Genomic DNA, 16,419 nt, shown 5'->3' on the forward strand with positions numbered 1-16,419 from the left:
GGTACTAGACATATGTTAGATGATTATAAGTAAAACTTTTTGTAAGAACCATTGTAAAAACTCCAGCAAGGACGAGATGCAATGACCCACAAGTTGCAACGCGAGAAGTATCAAGAAAGAAAAGGACTTAATTAGCAAGACACGATTCCTACAAGGCAGAAGTGTCGAGAGAAGGGAAAGGACAGCGAGACCAACAGAAGGCCCTTGTAGATGAAGTGGGCTGTATATCTGCTGGGACAGAACACGGAACCCTGCAGAGACATGGCGGGATGCCGAACGCCGGAAGGGTCTCTGAGCGCTCCCACTCAGCGGAGCGAGCAAAAAACGGCCCGATGAGGAGACGGCTTGGGCAAGCCACCACTGGCAAAAACAAAAAAACAAAAAAAAAGTGTAAAAGTCACACTACCACTATTAAACAGCACGCTGATGCACGAAACTGAAGAAAACTTCCACAAAATAAAAATGACATGCCCAAACCATTTACCAAACTGTTACTAGGAGGAGAACTTCAGAGCGACTAGTTATCAATAAATATTTCCATATCCTGCCCAGAGAAGAACCAAGAAGCAAGTAAGAAGCAGAGAAAAAGCAGGAAGAACAGAAGTTGAAGATTCGCAAGATTGAGACCAAGAAAGAAGATGGGTGAAGAATAGCTGACATACCTTCCCAAATCCCTATCCTATTGTAAACTAGTCGTCTGCGAAGTATTACAACGAAAAACGACCGCTTTCAGCGACACATAACGAGGACTTTCACGCATACAAAGCCAGTAAACCACGAGATTCTGCACTCAGAGCTCCATTCCATCATGGGACCTCCACAACAGCAACACACACTTGCAAAGCCAACAAGGGATGACGAACGAAGCTGTACATCAAATACTTGCCACATCCATCTCGCTCAAGTCCATCACCTTCGTGCAAAAACATTCGCCAACCTCATGCTTAAACATTGATAGGATTTTGTGAATGTGTGAAATCCAATTATGTGATGTAGGAATTGTGCAAAACAAACATGTGAAAAACTAAATAAGTTAAGCACACCAGACAGCTAAAAAACTACAAAATAACAGTCATTGACTATGGACTTAAGTAAAACATAGACTATCGATAAAAATAAGTCATTAGTTCTGAAGTGGACAGTATATAAAGAACAAAAGTGAGGTATAATAAACACTAAAACTATATGCCACTTATTTTCTCCTCATAAAAATAGAAGAATAACTATATTTTACTTATTTTCTCCTTATAAAAACAAAGAATAAAAAATTATCTTGTTGAATGTTTTCCCTTTTTTTAATATTTGTACCATTTACTAGGATAATATCTCAATACTTCTGTATGTATATATCTTTGTCAAAGCAATTCTTGGAAATAATTTTTATTTGTTAGTGTAACAATACTGAAATGAGTGTCTAAAAACAAAAACATTTCACTTATACATGATATTTAGAAAATGTGTTAGGAATACATTTTACTCAATTACTACATTTATAAAAAAAAAACAATATTTCTAAGAAAATCCATGTTAAATACTCCTCACTTTCGATAACAAACTTCTTGAAAAACAAACTTCACACTTAAATAAAGAAAGAAAATAATTAAAAAAATAATAATTATAATAGCATAAAAATATTCTTCCCTTGTCAATATAAAGATATATTTGAGAATAATGTGGAAGAATATAAAAATGTAAATTAGTAATACAAACTAGCATACAACCAGGATAATGTGGCTGAACAGGAGGCAACAAAATTTAGATAAAGGAATAATTTTTGACTGACTTAGACAACAATTCAATCATTGCCTAACTTCAGTGCAAAAATTAGGTTCGAAGGGTGGTGCTATGTATGGTGTCAGGCAAATCCAACACCTTCCATGAAAACCCTGACCTGATAAGCAAATCCGGCAGTATGTCACATAGCTCCGAATAAACCCTGACATTACATTAACCAAAGTAATACGATCAACGAGTGAGCAAATGGAATACCACAGACTAACACAAGAACGCCTAAATGCATGTCATACCTTCCCACCATGAAACAGACGCAGTTCCGAGGTAAGAAACGAGAACAGAAGCCAAGAGCAGAAGCGTGTTAAGCTAGAAAGCCCTACGATAAGGGACGGATACCCACGTCGCCAGCCAACCACCAGGACCACCCCCCAGCCCATGTTAAAAGATAGAGCCCTCCAGAAGAACAGTATAATCTTACGATAACACTAAAAGGGCCACACCAGCTGCAAGTTTTAACGTGAGACTTTTTCGCGTCTCTGTTACGTTGCAAACGTTAAAAAAATTGCCCCACGACGAAAAGTAACCGCCACGACCACCCACCCCCCCCCCCCAAGCCCATGTTAAAAGACAGAGCCTTCCAGAAGAACAGTATAGATCTTACGTTAACACTAAAAAGGCCACACCAGCTGCAAGTTTTAGCGTGAGACTTTTTCGCGTCTCTGTTACGTTGCAAACGTTAAAAACATTGCCCCAACACGAAAAGTATAACGTTTCTCATTGGACAGACAGAATTTTTGAAGGCGGAGCTTAAGGTTAACATTGAAACCCTGATTGGTCAGATGAAAACACAGCCAGATATTTTTTTTTTGAAGCCAACTCTGGTAAATTGTAGTAAGGAGAAGTTAGGAGAGAGTTGCTTCCGAGACGGCGAGGTGCGTGGTGCTGTGCCGCCCGCCGGCCCGTGACGAACACCGACAAGCTAATGAACGCACGCGATGCCGCATTTTTGAGCGCATAAGGCTTCACTCAGAACTGCAGAAGTCTCATCTGTTACATCCCCTTTTTACGTAATACTAGTGTCGATCGTCAATTGAAGCTCAGGGTATTCACATTTGCTACGTAAGTTAAAATCTGAAACGCGATGATTTTTCTGTTATATAATTATTGAGAAGCCACATCAGCCACTGTAATTTACGACAAGTTAGATAACTAATTAAAGATAATTGAGGGTCACTGTAGACCATTTTGATAGATTTCTCTTTTGTGAAACTTAATTTAAACCTAGATTATAGATGTGATATGGCATAGGTCATCCTTCGATCCATTGTAGAACTTGGAAACCCACTCAGAGAATATTCGTTCACATTTTTGTTGAACGCAGTTGGTTTTTATCATCCTGTATTATAATATTTCCTTTTATCAATAGTGCAATTTATAAACAATGTTTTGTGAGTAGAATAAAATTTCCAATGGTATACTTAACTGCTTTTTCGACGTTATTTTACTAGCTAACTAAAAATAGGAAAGCCTTGAACCCCTTCCACTAAATTTAGTTAGTGTTAAGATTCTTTTACAGGGAGTGCAGTGGATCTGACGCTGAAATCATTAAGTATTTGGTTATATCATCGCTAGTCTCACTGAACTCTTCTGAAATCTACATGTCATGTGTGGTCTGGTGTCTCCTTACCAGCAACAGGTCCCAGGTTCAAACTAGTCAATTCCCTAAAAAACACGCTCAGAGTGTCGTTGTGCGAAAGTGGTAGGGAGACACGACTTAGAACAAACAGACACCACGCAGAATGTTAGAATATTTCTCCCATAAGTTTTGTCTTTGTTCGGTTAGGAGTATTCTGTTTCTAAGTGGTAATCTTGGAAGTTTTAGGTTTAGTGGATGTGTAGTCCGACATTGTGTCAGTGAAGCAGTTTTACTTGTGCAGATACCTCTGCTCCTTTGGTGCACTTGGGATGTCTAGTGATGAACTTTAAAGTAGCTGATTGGGCTGTGTATGAGAATCTGCTCTTCCATTAGTTGACAGATACTATCTTCCGACAAATAAGCATAGTCTGGGACTGCGTTCATCTTCAGTAGTTTTATTCCATATGCTAAATATTATTGCGCTCCGTCTCTCCCACATTAAAACAAGTGGTCCATTTCTCCCAATTGTCTGGGAGAGATGGAACACTCAAATTTCTATCTGTAGGCAGCTAACTCGATGGCCATTTTAGGTTAGTTTCACACCTATACAAGTTGCTATCCAAACTTTTCGGGACTGGTGCTGCCATCTGTTGAAAACCTTACCTTTGGGCTAATGGTCACCATCAAAATGGTTGGTTCAAATGGCTCTGAGCACTATGGGACTTAACATCATAGGTCATCAGTCCCCTAGAACTTAGAACTACTTAAACCTAACTAACCTAAGGACATCACACATATCCATGCCCGAGGCAGGATTCGAACCAGCGACCGTAGCAGTCCTGCGGTTCCGGACTGAAGCGCCTAGAACCGCACGGCCACCACGGCCGGCCGGTCACCATCACCCTCGAAGCAGTTCCCATCCGCACGTACACACCGGTCCCAGCGCTTCTGCCACTATTCAAACGTTTTCTGGAAGTCATGCTCTTTAAGGGTGTTTATCACCGCCAGCGATGCTTCTTGAATCCTCTCTAGAGTGTCGAACAGGCGGTCTTTTAACTTGAGTTTCAATTTTGGGAATAGCGCAAAGTCGCAAGGTGCCAAATCTGGCGAGTACAGTGGGTGGGGTACAACCGCCATGTTGTTTTTTGCCAAAAACGTCCTGGTGAGCAAGGACGTGTGACAGGGCTCGTTTTCGTGATGCAGCAGCCAGTTAGCTTGACGCTTAACTTAGGGGCGTCGTCGCCGCACGTTTTCATGGAGCCGTCGCAAAACGTCACAGTGGAATTCACTGTTTGGTTGGGTGGGACGAATTCTTTCTGCACAATTCCCTTGGTATCAAAGAAAACGATGATCATGCTCTTCACTTTGCTCTTCGCCTGTCTCACTTCTCTGGGTCTTGGAAAGCCACTCAAACACATGCGTATGGCTAATGCTCTGTCCCCCAAACACTTGTTGAATCATTGCAAGGGCCTCGGTAGCACTTTTTCCGAGATTCGCACACAATTTGATACACAAGCACTGTTCTGTTCGTGGGTCCGTCGTAAAATCGCCACACACTAAATACAGAGTATTAGGGAAATCACTGTGGACACGCAACACGTCCTCCCAGCTGAATGCCACTCTGCACACGGACTCATCAGATATGCAGCTCTCGCCACCAAGCGGTGCAAAGATCTACTATTCCTACTTCCCAGATGGCAGCACCAGTCCCGGAAATGTTTGACTCTTCCTCGTAAATCTGTCAAGCGTGCAGTAAGAAAACTGTATCGATATCGTGCAAATTACGCCTTAATGCCAAAATTGAGTAATATTGCGTTTTTCCTCCAGAATTAACACCAAAGTAACAGCAACAATTTTGTTCATATAAAAGCTTTTCCACAAGTAAATGGAGCTGCTCCATATAGGCCGTTTGTGAAATACGCCACTGGTCCGTCTCACCCAGTGGTCCAGTTGTCCCGGACTTACCACCCTATTTGACTTTAAGCATGCAAGCGAGAGAAACTTTAGAAAGGTTTGACATTACGTTTAACTTTTGCTGCGAGTCGCCAATTGCTCCCATGATGAAACACTGGATGAACACAGACTGGGTACTTTGCTCCTCATTTTAAACAAAAGCTAGTTTTTCACTCATCTAGTGTTTATGGCGTCATATCTCCTCAATTATGTGCCATAAAATGATATAATGTTGCAGGTAAATTCAGTGGTACATGTGGGTGCTGTCTGCAAAACTTGTTGCGAATAGAGTCAGCAATACGGAAATAATAAATTAAAATGTCATCCCTGATGCTGAAGTTTTACTGTATGAACAGCGAAAATGTAGTAAGCGATAATTTTTTTTCTTTAATCATTTTGAGAGGGGCGTCAGCGAGAAAATGTTTCGTGATGATTTGAAATTACGTGTAATGTTCTTTAAGGTCGCTAAGTGCTGCTCTCTTTCTCAAATACTGTGTATAGTTTGGTTAACTGGTACACCGTCAGTTGCGCTGTTTCGACGTGTATTTACAGCTTCTACCGATAATACTTGTCTTGCTGGGCTAAGCCTTTAACATAAAATTATACCGCGCAATGAGTAGCTTGTGACAGAATTATAAAATTTCGATTTTCATGCCCAATTATGCGAAACCCGTACATACACTGAAGAGCCGAAGAAACTGGTACATCTGCCTAATAACTTGTAGGGCCCCCGAGAGCATGCAGAAGTGCCGCAACAAGTCGTGGCATGTACTCTAATAATGTCTCAACTAGTGCTGGAGGGAACTGACACTACGAATCCCGCAGCGCCGTCCCTAAATGCGTAAGGGATGGAGATCTCCTCTGAATAGCACGTTCCAAGGTATCCCAGATACGCTCAATACTGTCCATATCTGAGGACTTTGGTGGCCAGCGGAAGTGTTTAAACTCAACAGTGTTCCTAGAGCCTCTCTGTAGCAGTTCTGAACGTTGGGGTGCGGGGTGTCGCATTATCCTGCTGGAATGGTCCAAGTCCGTCGGAATGCACCATGGACGTGAATGGATACAAGTGATCAGAGAGGATGTTTACGCACGTGTCAGAGTCGTATATAGACGTATCAGTGGTCCCATATCACTCCAACAGCACACGCCCCACACCATTAGCCGGCTTATGTGGCCGAGCGGTTCTAGGAGCTTCAGAATGGAACCACGCTGCTGCAACGGTCGCAGGTTCGAATCGTACCTCGGGCATGGATGTATGTGATGTCCTTAGGTTAGTTGGGTTTAAGTAGTTCTAGGTCTAGGGGACTGATGTTAAATCCTATAGTGCTTAGAGTCATTTGAACCATTTGAACCCACACCATTACAAAGCCTCCACCAGCTTGAACTGTCCCCTGCTGATATGCAGGGTCCTTCGATTCATGAGGCTGTCTCCATACCTGTACACGTCCATCAGCTCGATACAACTTGAAACGAGACTCATCTCACCAAGCAACATGTTTCCAGTCATCAACAACCCAGTGTCGGTGTTGACAGGTCCAGGCGAGGCGTAAAGCTTGGTGTCGTGCAGTCATCACGGGTACACAATTGGGCCTTCGGCTCCGAAAGCCAATATCGATGATGTTTCGTTGAATGACTCGCACTCTGACACTTGTTGATGGTCCAGCGCTGAAATCAGCAGCAATCTGAGGAAGGGTTGCACTTCTGTCACGTTGAACGATTGTCTTCAGTTGTTGTTGGTCCCGTTCTTGCATGATCTTTTTTCGACAGCAGGGATGTCAGAGATTTGAAGTTTTACCGAATTCCTGATATTCATTGTACACTTGTGAAATGGTCTTACGGAAAAATTCCCACTTCATCGCTACCTCGGAGATGCTGTGTGCCATCGCTGGTGCGCCGACTATATCACCATAACACTGTTGTCTTATATAGGCGTCGCCGACCGCAGCGCCGTATTCTGCCTGTTTACAAATCTCTGTATTTGAAGACGCATGCCTATACCAGTTTCTTTGGCGCTTCAGTGTATTATAACAATTGATGTATCTATGCGTCTATGCGTGTGTGTCCCACTTCTCCTCTTAAACCACTGGACTAATTTTAACCAAACTTGGTATACACATCCCTTCCTGTTAGGCAACAATCGCTCTGTGGGTTCAGATGTGCGTGGAAAAATGCTGATCATGCATGCCGTTTTTGTGTATTACGATTTTACTACTAATGCTATTCGCGCCAAATTTCGCAGACAACATCCAAAGGAAATATTCTCCGATGGGGGAAGAGGAGGAGGAGGTATACGGAGACAGAAGGAAGAGAAAGTGAGAGAAAGAGGAAAGAGGTTTAGATTGATGGAGAGAGGTGGGAGGGGGAGATAGGTAGAGAGAGCGGGGCTGAGGACATGGGCGGAAGGGGAAGGAAATAAAATTTTTGTCTCCCCTGCAGGCTGTTAAATTCGCGTCCGCCTCTGGTAGCTGAGTGGTCTGCGGGACGGAATGTCATACCTAACGGCCCAGGCTCGATTCCCGGCTGGGTCCGATATTTTCTCCGCTCAGGGACTGGGTGTTGTGTTGTCCCTATCGTCATCATTTCATCCCCATCGACACGCAAGTCGCCGAAGTGGCGTCAACTCGAAAGACTTGCACCAAGCGAACGTTTTACCCGACGGGAGGCCCTAGCCACACGGCATTTTTATTTATTAAATTCGCAACCTGCAACTCGGGTTGGGACAATGTGCCAAGAACCGTGTACCAGGACAGTCGCCGCGCGTGGTAGCCGCGTGGTCTGAAGCGCCTTGTCACGGTCCGTACGGCTCCCCCCCCCCCCCCCCCCGTAGGAGATAGAGTATCCAGTATTGGAATCAAAGGTTAGAAGGTCCTTGGAAGACTTAAGATCAAATAAGTCAGAAGGAATAGATAACATTCCACTGGAATTGCTAAAATCACTAGGGGAAGTGGCAACAAAACGATTATTCAAGCTGTTGTGTGACTGAGACCATACCATCAAACTTTCTGAAATACCACATCAACACACAATTCCGAAGTCTGCAGCAGGAGACAAGTGCGAGCATTATCGCACAATCAGTTTAACAGCTTAATCATCGAAGTTGCTGACAAGAATACTATACAGAAGAAGGGTAAATAAAGGTGAGGATATGTTAGACGACGATCAGTTTGGCATTAGGAAAGGTAAAGGCACGAGAGAGGCAGTTCTCACGTTGTACTTGATAAAGGAAGCAAGACTAAAGAAAAATCATTAAAACGCTAATAGTATTTGTCGTCCTTGAAAAAGCGTTTGACAGAATAAAGTGGTGCAAGATATTCAAAATCCTGAGAAAAAATGCTTAAGCTGTAAGGAAAGAAGAGTAATATGTAACATGTACAAGAACCAAGAGGGAACAATAAGAGACCAAGAACAAAGTGCACGGATTAAAAAAAGTGTAAGACAGGCATGTAGTCTTTCTCCCCTACTGTTCAGTCTACACATCGAGGTAGAAATGATGGGAAAAAAAACTAAAGGTCCAGGAGTGTGTGGGTCGCATCAGTCCATTCAGAAGTACGATGACTAAAAAAAAAGAAGTTTTAACTAATAAGCATTGACCTCTGTGATGCTTTGATATGAAATCAGATTGTTGTATAGTCTCCTTGCCTCTGTTGCTCAGCAGCCGCATAATGTCCCGTTGCCCCGAGACGGCAATGCGCAATCTTCACCGCTCAGAGCTATTGGCGTTGCGCATGAGCTCGCTGTCACTCGTTAACTACCAATAACTCAAGGGTGGCCATCCATCGACAAATGCTGTTAGTCGTGGATACTATGGGCATCTGCTGAAGCTAAATGCGACTGAGCGCATATGTGTTTCTCTATTCTACCAGCTTACATATGCGAGAGCATGTCTATCGGATGTGTTGGAAGACGCCCGAATTTTGTTGGCTATTTGTGGCTACAAAATTCACGGGCAAAGTGGGACTAGTGAACTATAGCCATCGGCACTTACTGGACTTACTAGGTAAGCATCTTATGTGTAGACTCTCGGCTGTTCCTAAAGGCTCTTTGAATTACGTGTGTTATATTGTTTTAGGTTTGAATTAACCCAGATTTTGTTTAAAGAGTATACCGGTTCCAATTTGGCAGCTTCACGTTGCTAAAACTGTTTATTTCCACACTTATTTCGACCGGGTTGATTAGTTCCTGTTTATCGGATTTGAACTCTGCTGGTAATTTATGAATACTATTTGTTCTGGTTACGTGTAATGTATTTCGTACTCAGGATTTATGTAAATTCAGTTTTACTATCTTCTGTTTTATTTTAAGCCTTGTGGGTGTGTTAGTTAAATTTTATATATACATTATGTGATCAAAAGTATCTGGACACTCCCAAAAACACATTTTTCATAGAAGGCGCATTGTGCTACCGCCTACTGCCAGGTGCTCCATATCAGCGACCTCAGTAGTCATTAGACACCGTGAGAGAGCAGAATGGGGCGCTCCGCGGAACTGACGGACTTCGAACATGGTCAGGTGACTGGGTGTCACTTGTGTCATACGTCTGTACTCGAGATTTCCTCACTCCTAAACATCCCTAGGTCCACTGTTTCCGATGTGATAGTGAAGTGGAAACGTGAAGGGACGCGTACAGTACAAAATCACACAGGTCGACCTCGTCTGTTGACTGAAAGAGACCTCCAACAGTGAAGAGGGTCTTACTGTGTAATAGACAGACATCTATACAGACCATCACACAGGACTTTCAAACTGCATCAGGATCCACTGAAAGTACTATGACAGTTAAGCGGCAGGTGAAAGAACTTGGATTTCATGGTCGAGCGGCTGTCCATAAGTCACACATCACGACGGTAAACGCCAAACGACGCCTCGCTTGGTGAAAGGAGCGTAAACATTGGACGATTGAACAGTGGTAAAACTTTGTGTGGAGTGACGAATCACGGTACACAATGTGGCGATCCGATGGCAGGGTGTGGGTATGGCGAATGCCCGCTGAACGTTATCTGCCAGCGTGTGTAGTGCCAACGGTAAAACTGGGAGGCGGTGGTGTTATGATGTGGTCGTGTTTTTCATGTATGGGGCATACAACCCTTGTTGTTTTGCGTGGCACTATCACAGCACAGGCCTACATTGATGATTTGAGCACCATCTTGCTTGCCACTGTTGAAGAGCAATTCGGGGATTGCGATTGCATCTTTCAACACGATCTAGCACCTGTTCATGATGCACAGCATGTGGTGGAGTGGTTACACGACAATGACATCCCTGTAATGGACTGGCCTGGACAGAGGCCTGATTTGAATCCTATAGAACACCTTTGGCATATTTCGGAACGCCGACTTCGTGCCAGGCCTCACCGACCGACATCGATATCTCTCCTCAGATCAGCGCTCCGTGAAGAATGGGCTGCCTTCCCCCAAGAAACCTTTTAGCACCTGATTGAACGTATGCCTGCGAGAGTGGAAGCTGTCATCAAGGCCAACTCCATATCTAATTCCAGCATTACCGACTGAGGGCGCCACGAAATTGTAAGTCATTTTCAGCCAGGTGTCCGGATACTTTTGATCACATAGTGTATGTTCTTTCTACAAAAGTAGGATGACTTATCATAAATTAAATCCAAACTACATGAATTGGTGCATTCTGTCTTGGCTGAGATTTGCATTCTATCTAATTCAGTGTCTGGTCGTTTGTTCCTAAGCTTGCGCTCTTTAAGGAGACAGCCGCTACTTATTTATGAGAATTCAAGTAGTCTACATCTGTTTTGTGTAAACGTTAGATTTTATATTGTTGTTATTGTTACTCATTGCCTAATGGGACCTGGTGTATTCACACGTGTTAGCTGATGGGTTAAGCCAAATGTTATTCATGCTTCTGATATTATTGTGAAGCAATTGTTGACTGAACTCTCATTCTGTCTATTCTAGTAGGATCTAAATGCATAGTGTGTTTTATTCAATTTTGTTTTGAGACAGAACTAACTGAGTGACTTGAGGCCTTACGCGAGATCACGGTCTGAAATTTTAAATTAATATTTTCAAAACAAATTTTCACTCTGCAGTGGAGTGTGTATTTATGTGAAACTTTCTGGGAGATTAAAACTGCGTGACGGACCGAGAATAGAAACCGGGACATATTGTTTTCCGCATGTCAGTCGAGTCCCCCGCCAATTCATTAAATCTGAAATATTAATCCTTTACTGCCGATTTTTTAGAGGGTTTCAAATTAACTTGAGCTTGTCAAAGAATCGGATAATAACATTTTGCGCAATTTCTAATACAAAATTAACTGTTTTTTTCTGGGTGACGAGATATGATTTTTGTGGATTGGCACCTTACCGCTCCCAGCTCTTCGCTTACTAGCGATTTCAATTATTAATACGAAATTAGGCCTAAAACAGTTAACGTTTGCTGTGATTATTACATTTATGCTGAATTTTTGGTTTGTGTAGGACCCTCTGCATATCACTGTGTTTCGGTAGCTTACCATCTGCAGCTAAATGTTGTTTCTGTGAGTCTGGTTGGCGAGTTAACTAATCACTTTATCTTTAAATTTAATTTTGTTCCGTGACTATATTTTGCGATTATTTACAGTTATTTTCGAAGTATTCGTCTTCATCTTCATGATCTGTTGTGGAAATGCACAGAGAAACGGAATACATATTTTTCAGGAGCTCCTCTCACAAGTTAGACTTTTGAACTTCACAAAAAAAAAATGTTTATGTTGTGGCCCTGAGCCGACCGCTATGACTGAGCGGTTCTAGGAGCTTCATTCCGTAACCACACGGCTGCTGCGGTCGCAGCTTCTAATCCTGCCTCGGGCATGAATACGTGTGATGTCCTTAGATTAGTTAGGTCCCATAGTGCCTAGAGCCATTGAATCATTTCATTCTCTTCATCCTCTCTATTATTCTCACACTGTTCGGAGGCGTGCGTACAAAGTTTTGTTTTGGTTTGAGGGTCACAGTTTTTTATTGTCTCTACCCCTTCCTCCGCCCCCTAAATATAAGATACTCTCACTCCCACATTTAACATGCCACTGATGCCTAGGATTTTAACCTTCATGCGCTCGCGCTAGAAATAGTCACGGGAGCGCTCGCATGGGCGGTCGGCCGACCGCCCGGGAGTTTTCTTCAATCTCTTGAGGTTTTCCGTTTTTAAAGGTCATATTTCCATAACATATCGACATAGGATATCTCACAAAATATTGCAAACACATTTGTAATCAAAATTATTTATTTAACAATAAAATATACAATGGAATACAAAAAGGAAGCCAAATACCCAAATGAAATATAAGAACATTTTTTTAATTGCAATGTTTTGGGACTGTATAATGTAATACTTAAGACTATAATTATTCACTGTCTTAATTCGTCACAAGAAAAGCTAATTTTGCTTTGAAAAAAGAGTTTTTGATTGAAAACGTCACAAACATTTCTGTCAGATGAAAAGTACTAAGCAGTCTGTATGCATTTCATTTTCGTTTTGAGGCTGACAACAATTATTGCACGTAACTGTCGTGGTTGAATGTCGTAGACAGACGTTTCTTCCACATTCACCGCATTCCCGCTTTGTTTTTATATTCTTTTTTGAGCCACACAAATAACATATTCTTCTCCTTGTAGGGGTTGATACAGCTGGATAAACTACGTCACTCTCTCTGTAATTTTCCAAAAATACTAACAAATCTTTTGGTAAATGCTTCGATTTAGCTCTTTCTTTCAGGTCCAAAGATCACGCATGTAAGAATTGTCTTCTCGTTTTTTCTTTCATATTACCTGTGTTGAATTGAAAAATGCGTAACGAATTTATTGCTGCCAAGTCAAGTAAGCGGAAAAACATACATACAGGCCACCTTTGTGTTCTTCTTGATGTTGAAATTCTGGAGCACATGCACATTCACTAGCGAATTGGAAGAGTCTATAAAATTGAGGAATTATAGGGGAATTACAAAAAGAAAGACTTACATTCCGAAGTAGACGAGTAGAACAGTCTCGTAAGCGCTCGCAAGGCGGTAACCGACCGTTTTTGTAAGTGCCGTAAGCGCTCGCAAGGCGGTAAACTGACCGCCGAACGTGTTCGGACCTATTTGAACTTGTCCTGAGAGGCAGAGAGGTGCGACTTGGACAGCATCTGTCGGAAAAAGGTGCAACTAGAGAATAGATGTCCCTCCCGCCGCCTCGCTACCTTTGTAGAGTAAGTATGGCGCGAAATTGCAAAAAGGGGGTCACTTCACCGCCCGTGCCAGCACGTGAAGGTTAATTGTGTTAAAAATAAAACATGTGAGATTTTTAATAGAAGAATAATAATCCGTTTACATAAGTGTTTAGCAGATTCCACGGCCGTCATGAAAACTCCGTGCCCCATTTTCCGTTTGGACCTGCACCTGATTACTCCTGTTTCTTCCCGTCACTTATTCTCCCAGGTATTTAAATTTGTCCACCTTTCATACAGTCCCTTGCGGAGTTGTCCAATTTCCAGTGGTATTCAATATCTTTGTCTTGCTTATATTAGTAATATGAGCCAACCTTTCCAGACAAACTCGCTGTGTAACTGAACAGTAACACTAACGCAGAAAACAATGAAATATTGTTCCTGGCGTAAACAAGCTTGTTACATAATTAACATTCAGCACTGTTGCTTTATAGCTTCCCGCAATCATTAATTGTCTCCGAGAGGAACTGTAATCATTACACCGTCATGCAGATAGCAGCGCCGCGAGCTAAATTTTCGCTATTTATCAATAATCAGGAGGCCGTGGGTTGCCGGGCCGGTATATGCGGTCGTGCCGACGATGTTTGGCAGCCAAACGCACACATATATCGCCCGCAGCCGGCGGCGGATGCAATAACAAAGCAATCGGGCCTTTGTGTAAACACGCGCTGCGCTGCGCTGCGGTCACAACAGACCGGTTTCCAGCGAGCGGATACCGCCACCGTGCATCACGCCCGCCACGGGGGCGCTGCTGTTTGCTTCCGCCCGGCGCGGCGCGGTCCGCTGGCTGACGCTTAAATTCTCGTGACGTCACAGCTTGATTAGCCCGCTAATGTGCAGAGCGCGGCGCGGGGGGGCCTATCGGACAGGAAGGCGAGCCCACGTGGTGCCGTATGAACGGCTGCTTCCGGCCCAGACTGAATGAACCGGCAGGTAATGACGGAAAATCGTGCCTCTTTTTTGCCGATTTCTACACTGTGGGCGACAGTATAGCCAACTGGTTACCTGTCTGGTGTTTCTTTCTACATATGGGACCAGTTAGTAAATATTGATTGAAAATAATAAATAGGTGAGTGCACCAATCTAGATAACTTTAAGTAAGGTAAATATTGGTACTGAATTACATACTTTGAAGGACATAGCATCTGTCAGTGGCTCTGACCCCTCATTAGTTACGAAGTTTTGCACCAAGACACAGAGGGAACAAACTCGGAATAGAGAACAGACCACACTAGAAAACATAAATGGTAGGTTTCTGTTTTACCCCGCCGGGTAATATTACTGATAACGTGAGTCGTTAGTTTCGGAAAACTAGATTACACACTGGCTTCCAGACAGAGAATTGTAAGAATACACATCATACACAACGTGGGAAAGAATCAGTTCTATAACAAAAATGTTCAAATGGGTGTGAAATCTTATGAGACCTAACTGCTAAGGTCATCAGTCCCTAAGCTTACACACTACTTAACCTAAATTATCCAAAGGACAAACACCCACACCCATGCCCGACGGAGGACTCGAACCTTCGCCGGGACCAGCCGCACAGTCCATGACTGCAGCGCCTCAGACGCTCGGCTAATCCCGCGCGGTAGTTGTATAACAGCTCCGGAGTATATAAAATAACATGTGATGACTATAATAGGACTTATGTTCGGGAAACTGGGAGGAATTTCAAAACACATTACTGTTAGTGAGTTCAGTCCTCCAGCATTTAGTCTTCGTTGCAGAGAGTAGAAGCGTTCAGCTAATGACATCACTTTCAATATCACCATTCTACACTTGGCAGAAGAAGACAGATCGTTGCGTATCCTCATACATTTACAAGGTGAAACACTCATTGAACGTCCTTGATGGACAGAGAGGGTCACACAGTAAGATTTTATTCATAATTTTAACAACGTTTTAAGGAAGTATGTTTGGGCTGGAGTTTCCTCCGTTTTCCTGTATTCATAACAATTGTGAGTTCTTAGATCCATGTCCACGTTGGCATGTTTTAAGGAAGTATGTTTGGGCTGCAGCTTTCTCCGTTTTCCTGTATTCACAACAATTGTGCGTTCTTAGATCCGTATCCAAGCTGACAAATTACATTTACATCCATACTGCTCAGTTTATTCCTGAACAGTTAGCATAAATTTTGTCTTTATGTTTTCTACTTTTATAGCCTGTTTGTCAAAACGCGGTGTTCAACTTACATAGAGAGTGCATCATATAGATATAAATGGTATCGTCTCCGAGGTAACAAAAGGTCTCTACTATGACACTCCGCCTGATCAACAGTTCCATCCTTTCTGTGACAGTAGCGTCCGATACGATCAGGGAGTGTGACTGATACACAAATGGCAGAAGAGATCGCCTGATGATAGTGTTTACACCTATTTTAAAGAGATGGTCATTCTCACGCCGTTTAGCATTTCACAGTTTTGTAACACTTTCACGATATGATCTATACAGGGTGGTCGGAAATTCCCATTACAGACTTCTAGGACTTGTAGAGGGGAGTGAGTACATCGAATTCTGAATAGGAAACCATGTCCGGAAACGTCATCCAACGAGACTACAGAGCGTCAAAGTTATACGCGCGGGCGTACGTATACACGGGCTGATTCCGTGATGATGTTGGAGACTTTCTAGGATGATGGAGAACGATAAATGCATTAATTTGAAGTAAGGATCCCTGTACGGGAAAAGAACGAGTCGAAAGTTATAAACGAAAACCGTTCTGATACCTCTGACAGTTGAATACATGTGCCGGTTCTTGTGCTGCGAAGAGTGTAGGGCTGGTAACTTTTAGTGGTGGTAGTGTGGACAAAAACGAGAAAAAATGTCCAATAAACGTGGGCTCTAAAGTGCGTAACTTAAGAGCTATGAACACTTGCTCAGTAG

Source organism: Schistocerca piceifrons, chromosome 4, assembly GCF_021461385.2.
Source record: "Schistocerca piceifrons isolate TAMUIC-IGC-003096 chromosome 4, iqSchPice1.1, whole genome shotgun sequence".
Taxonomy (NCBI): domain Eukaryota; kingdom Metazoa; phylum Arthropoda; class Insecta; order Orthoptera; family Acrididae; genus Schistocerca; species Schistocerca piceifrons.